The 7080-nt window shown below is 30.5% G+C and overlaps 1 long non-coding RNA gene across 1 annotated transcript; it reads left to right on the forward strand.

Annotated features, from left to right (window-relative positions):
* The first annotated feature begins 1058 nt into the window (after positions 1–1058).
* LOC124455093 lies at positions 1059–2958 on the forward strand. The gene is made up of 3 exons (XR_006951704.1): positions 1059–1138; positions 2090–2182; positions 2866–2958. It is a non-coding gene; the product is annotated as an uncharacterized LOC124455093 (long non-coding RNA).
* The last annotated feature ends 4122 nt before the right edge of the window (positions 2959–7080 follow it).

Consider the following 7080-nt stretch of genomic DNA (forward strand, 5'->3'; position numbering starts at 1 on the left):
CTAATGTTGCGTGTTTATAGTTTGTAGACACACTGCTACAGAAATTTTTACTCTTTTAGATCATTTATTTCTTATTCATTTTGGCAATCATCATGTAGACTTTGCACTACGCTGTTCATGCCAGAGAGATTATAAATAAAACTAGAGGTGCCATCGTAATATATAATCTATAGGCCAAAATATGGTACGCGTTTTTGGGGGGCAAAATCAATTCCCGGATGTTAAGCCACAGTGGAAGACTATAATGATTTTACTTTTTCGTATATATATTACGGATAAATAAATTCTACAGCAAATACTATCACAATCTAATTGCTGAACAATGCTTTCCTTTATATCGTGATTTTTAAATTTTAGATAGTTTAAGCCATTCGTAATTAGTAAAACATGTGTGTGTAGCTTTTATAGCTACTCATTCAGTAAATTATAAGTCCGTATATTGCTTAATAAAAAGATCTTTTTCGTCTTTAATTCAACTGCTAACAGACCTTAAAAACATATACTTGTAATCCATACCAGAAAAATGTGAAAAATGGTTAAATTATGTAAATATGTGGGTTGTAAAAACAGAAAAACAAAGAAAAACAACATAAGTTTTCATTGCTTATAGTTTAATTAAAACATACAAAGCATACGGAGATTATAAATAACATACAATCATAATAACAGCTCGCTAAAAACAATGACTAACGCTTTAAAATGACAAATTTTCTTGATGCTCGTATGAAAGAGCAAAATACTTATTACAGTATTTTAAAAAAGTATCAAAAACTTGAAGCAGAAGGCAAAAGCATCATTTTTTTACTTCGTGTTTTAATCCAGGACCTGAAATTGCCCCCCAAAAGCCCCAACTATCGCGTTCCCTAAATTTGTCATTAATACCACCTCTAGTTTTATTTATAATCTTTATGGTTAATGTATCATGCATTTTTTTTACCTTTAGAATAATTCTTCTTATTGAAAATAACTGGTTGGAACCATGTAATTTTTATTATAAAAACATACTGATATTTTGATGCCTACTTATACAGAAATTTTTACTGTTTTAGATCATTTTCTTCTTATTCATTTTGGCAAGCATTATGTGGACTTTACACTACGCTGTCGATATGTGTTTTCAGATGTATGAAATTGAGTGGTTAGTATGCTCTTTATAAGCTATGAGAAGATTTTTGTAAATATAAACAGAATCAATCATCATATATCCGCAAATTTAATGAACATAGTTATTTTTAAAAGTTTTGAGAATATAAAGATGCATACAGCCAGCTGTTGGCTAAGTGCAATGTTAATGAGAAACACGTAATTATATGTTATATATATATAAAAATTGTAATTTATCAATTTAACTCATTCAGTCTCGAGAAAAACTCCAGAAATTTTTACACTAAAACACACTAGCTAAGGTTCTCAGTCACATTAGTTCCAGTTCATTTACAATAAAAACAATCTTGCTAAAATTCTTACGATGAATGAATAAACGGATTGAATATATTAATAGCAGTTACAAGACGACTAGATTACTTATTCATCTAGTCCTGTTATCATGTAGTGTTCTATATTTTTACGCTCACTCAATACGAAAACAAAATCTTTTTAAGAAATAAAAATATTATATAATTTTGTATAACATGCAGGACAAAGATTTGATTGTTTTTGACGCTATTGCTGGTATAATATAAATCAAATCAACATCCATAGAATAAATGAAACAGATGGCATACAGAAATATTATATTTCTTAAAAACTAATTACAATACATTGTCAGACATATCTTCGATCTGAAATATATAAATGTAGATCATCCAGGTTGGTATAGTCCTGAGAAGGACTGTTTTTGTTTTTGTTGACTGACATTTCGAAAACCTTAGCGGTAGTCATCTTCAGAGTCAAAAGCGGTAGTCATCGTTTGACTCTGAAGATGACTACCGCTAAGGTTGTCGAAACGTCAGTCAACAACAACAAAAACAGTCCTTCTCAGGACTATACCAACCTGGACGATCTACATTTACAAACATGTAACGATACTACCGGGTTCAAACCATTCACTGAAATATATAAATTTTGCAAATCTTATTTTTCTTTATAGTCCTATCGTATCTTATCATATTGTGGCTTGGCTGACACCAATTGATATTTTGGCAGCTGTCTTAATACTAGGTTGGGGGCATTGGTCTAAGCCGTAAGTAAAATCATTTTTCAATAGTTGAAAAATCCTCAATTTTTTTGATTTATTTTAAGTTACAACTTACTCAATATGGAGTAATCCAATTCATAGGAGTAATATTGATAAATTTATTCATGCTTGAGGCTATTTAATAAAAATAAATATTTCCAAGCCATTATCTCTCGGCAAAAAAACGAGAAATTTCATAAATAGTATCAAGCTCGCTAATTTTTACAAGACAAGGCACTACATGTTTCTCACCAATTGGAATATTTCCATAACAGAAAACGTTCGTGTTTAGCTAAAGATGAAAATTTTATGATTTTAAATGACTTTTATAAACTACATCGTACATTCAGAAAGTAAAAGATTTTGCACACGTATCCACACGATCTTACTTGAATTGTTGTGACTAAAATGAACACAATAAATTTTTACTGCATGCAGTAAATTTGTAATAGATAAAGAACCTCTGCAAAGTAATTTATACTGAGAAAAATTGGATTCTCTTTTCATGCAAGCCGTTGTTCAGTTTTCCAATATTTTGACTATAGAGCTAACTGAAGAAATATTCGCAAATTTTCTACAGTTATTACTTGCATTGAAAATAGCATTTTTTTCTTAATTTATAAATGACATTTAGCTATGAAATGCATGCAAAAGCTACAGTACTTTTAATTTATATCTCAATTTTTTAGCTGCCTTGATGTTTATGATAAAAAACTTGTGTCAAGGATGCTGTTTAAATCACCTTTATTTATTATTTTTGTTGTTAATCCAGCTCTTTTTTTCTTCGCGTACAAAAAAGGTATATTCACTTTTTCCAATTTATTAATTTGTCTCTTTACATTAAAGGAAGTTAATGACGATGAGTAGACTATCGTAATTACATATTAACTGAAAGAATTTCACATTCTCATAAAAGAGAAAAATGAATTGAAATTATATGTGATTGTGGCATAAAAGATTTATTTTCAATATGTCAAATGTTACTTTCATGTGAGGAAATTAATCTATTTACTTGTTGATGGTAAAATCACAGCAATTCCATTCGAACGAGTGATGTATTTGTAAAGCAAAAAGGGGGGGATTGGTTTTATGCCAACACATATTAACGACCTTTTCAATTAAAGAAATTGAGAGATAGAATTTTCTATTCCTTTCGAATTTGTTTTAAAACGTTAATGCTATTTTTATCAATTTTCGCAGTACAACGTCGACTTAGATGTATTGGGATATTCTCATACTACGAAAGAGAAAACCTTAAGTTCATCCGTCGAAAATTCTTTTTAATTATGACATCATTCACTGTATGGTAATGTATAAATTTTATTTATTACAAGCAATGTATGTTTTGATTGATGAACTACCTGCCTATATTTTTCAATGTCTGTAATTATGACGTCATATTCATAGATGATTCCCGATATGTGTAGTATGACTTCATATTTACAAATAATAGTTTCTACAATCATTGACTCTATTAACAGACTGGCTTGAAAAACTCAAATAATGGCGAGGTTTGCAACAGTTTCTAAAAGCGATGTGCATGAGCTTCTGAAAACACTAAAAATTGGACGAAGCTGTCTTTGAACACGTTAACATTAACATATTTAACGCGGAAGAACTTGAATTAACGGTCTGATAAGGAAAAATTTGTTTTAAAAATGTTTCACATTGATATGTAATGGTTCAGTTAGTTGAGTTGAATGATAAAACAATTATTGAAATCTGCTTTCGCATGAGACTTATTCAGACCTAGCCGTTGCATGTCATACTCCTCAGCTTCGCTTCAGAAGATAACTTTTACCTCGATTGGTGTAAAAAACTTATTGACACAATGCTCAATTATATCCAATAGCTGATTGTTTATTAACAGACAAAACTATTCAAATCAGTGTTTTGTAAATCAAATATTTTCAAATTGCGAAATGAATTGATGAATGGTTCTTCTTTTGATTAAGAGCAACTCGTTTTTATGATTGGTCTTGATTTACATGTTTACCGTTTGCTGCATGGCATTGCTTTAAAGCTAAAATCACCGAACGCGATGGAGCTCGGTCAGCGATCAATCGGCGTTAAATTACCCATTTCAGCAAAAAAATTTAAATGCGATATTATATTTAGGAGTGATTTCATACATATCAGTAATCTAGTGTCGAATCGTTCCATATTTATGACTGTTTAAACTTGACAAAAATCCTCCTTTTATTGGACCTTTTCGGTCGTCCGAAAAGTTTGGAATTTTTGTGACGTCTGCAAGGGGTATCCTCAATACAAGATATGAATACGAGCTAACTTGGATGATGTAATAATTTGGCTTGATCCAGGTTTCATGCCACGACGCAATTTAACATAACAAAGAGATGATTTGACCAAATAAAAAAAATTTTCACCTATACGTCAGACATTACACTTAGTTTTGATAAATGGCAAATAAAAACTTTTCCTGATAGTTTCACTTTAAGTACAAAACTCAAATAGCGTCATCGCTGTTACTTAATGAAAAACTCCTATACATTTAACGTTTTTGAGTGCAGTACTTATGGCTCGATGTGCTAAATGAATCACACTGTAAGCTGACAAGGAAGCGAATTTACTCATAGTACTTTTAAAAAGAAGTTAATCTGCTGACATTTTTACATCTAACCTAAAAGGGAACTATATTTATTATGCACATATTGGTCACGATAGGCATAGCATATTGTATATTAATATTCACTGTGTAAACAGTGTCGGCTGTGATTGGTCAAATAATTCTCGTTATATGCTTTGCTATCAGCTTCGCTTTGGCAGATAACATTGACCTCGGTCTGAATAATTCTTGATATGATCCTCAACCTCATCCAATAATTGTTTAATATTGTATGTAACTACGTACAGACATACAGGCTTACGGGCTTATCTTAATAATTTTGGTTATACTATGCGCAAATACCACTTCATCAAAAATTAAAAAAAACGTGAATTGAAATTCATATGAACAAAAACGTTAGTTAAATTTATGATGTTCTTTGTTTTTCGACATGGCTTATAGAACACGTCGCACATTCAGCAAACTGTGAAAATTATCTTAATATTTTTTTTAATTGTCGCATAAACATAATTAATATTTATATTTATAAGATCCATTTATGATTGCTTTTAAAGGTTTTTTAAGTAGTGAGCTATAGCTACTTTGTGATGACATTTTTATGTAATTTCTTTTCAGCTGGATACCTAATGTTATCGTGATTTTTGTTTTTTGGATTAAAGTTAAAAAAGAATTTCTTCTGGTCCTTTTTTATATTGAAGTGAGTAATTGATGTATCGGTTAAAAAACCAGATATTTTTCTTACTATAAGTTAACACAAGAAAACAAGTCATCGAACAATTGAGCAATGGCGTAAAATTTTTTCATAAACAAAAAATTGCTCTAGTTGATGAGGTGATCTTTGAAAACAGATCTCTTCATTATTACAGAGATTTGTGCTGTATTATGGTGCTACAGTATTCCCAAAGTTTTTCGTATTTCGAGTTTTGGAAGGTTTTGTTGATGTTTTCACTCGGCAACGCTGAGAGAGAGAGGTTGATGAATAATTTTCAACCCATTCCATTTTCAAGACCCGGTAATTAAAACGATATTATTAAACTCCCTTTCAATAAGTCTTTAAACAACTATTTTAAAATTCTCTGTATCCCATTTTGTAGATTTAACTTTGCTACAAGACTGTATGGTTAAATGTCTAATGAAAGTATGGTTTGACATGAAAATTATATTTACACGACATAACCCAACTACGACAAATTGAAATATACTCTAAATGGTTAAATTATTTACTGGCGGCTTAACGTGACACTTCAAAACATTGCAGTTATTTTTAATGGTTAAGTTTTTTACGAGCGGTTTAAAGTGTCACTATAAAACATTGTGGTTAGTTGGAAACATTAAAATAAACCTGTCAACAACCTGTTCTAAATTAATCTTGCTAGCTTGTTTCTAATGAATGCTAATAATTGACGAATGCTTGAGTCTTGAATTACTTATCGTCGTTCTGAGATGATTCTTTTTCATATTTACCATGCTAAAAGATCTTTTGCCACCTAGCTGCTATGCTTACTGGAACATTAATGTCAACTTGACTTATCTTAAGAAGGTCAGAAAATGCCATTTCTTAAGTTTGCACACAGTTTTTGCTCTCAGAGAATTTAAGAAGCAGCAACCTCTAGAAAGCGTAATTTAAGTGTAACACACACACAAATGAATGCTTTGATGATATATTGGTACATTAAAGCATATGCATGGATAAGCATTGTTATTGTAAATCATAAGAAAACATTAGGTAAATGTCACTTGATCAAAAACATACATCAATCGATCATATTATCAAAGTTATTAATGTATTTTTTAAATGAAGATACGATCTTCGCACTTTGCTGGACAATTTAAGCAATTGTCTCATAAACCTGAAAAATTCAGGTGACTCAACGGGATGTTGAGTTGATTTAATTTCAAACACCCCACTGCATATAACATTCTTGGAAATGTATTTTTTGCCGTCAAGTTATATTGTCACTTATCTAAAGCAAACTTTCTTTCTTCAATAAACGCAACTATTCCATTAAAAGTTAACATGCTTAATATAATTTCTTAGGTATATCAAAGTCGCATAAAACTATAAGCTAATAAAACATCACATTAAATTAAAACATCTGAGGTTCAACGTGGGCTATCCCCCCCTGGAACAACTACTGATTATACCGCCCGACATTCACTCAAAATTTATAAAAGTACTGAAATTTTACTCAAAAAGTAAACATGCTGCTGAACAATTTTAAACTTGAGTAAAAAGTAAAAGTTTTGCTCAAACATTGTTTCTTTCAATAATTTTCATAAGCAGAAATTTTGAAATCACAGGCTACAATATCTCTTT

This window comes from Xenia sp. Carnegie-2017, unplaced genomic scaffold, assembly GCF_021976095.1.
Source record: "Xenia sp. Carnegie-2017 unplaced genomic scaffold, XeniaSp_v1 HiC_scaffold_3, whole genome shotgun sequence".
Lineage (NCBI taxonomy): Eukaryota > Metazoa > Cnidaria > Anthozoa > Malacalcyonacea > Xeniidae > Xenia > Xenia sp. Carnegie-2017.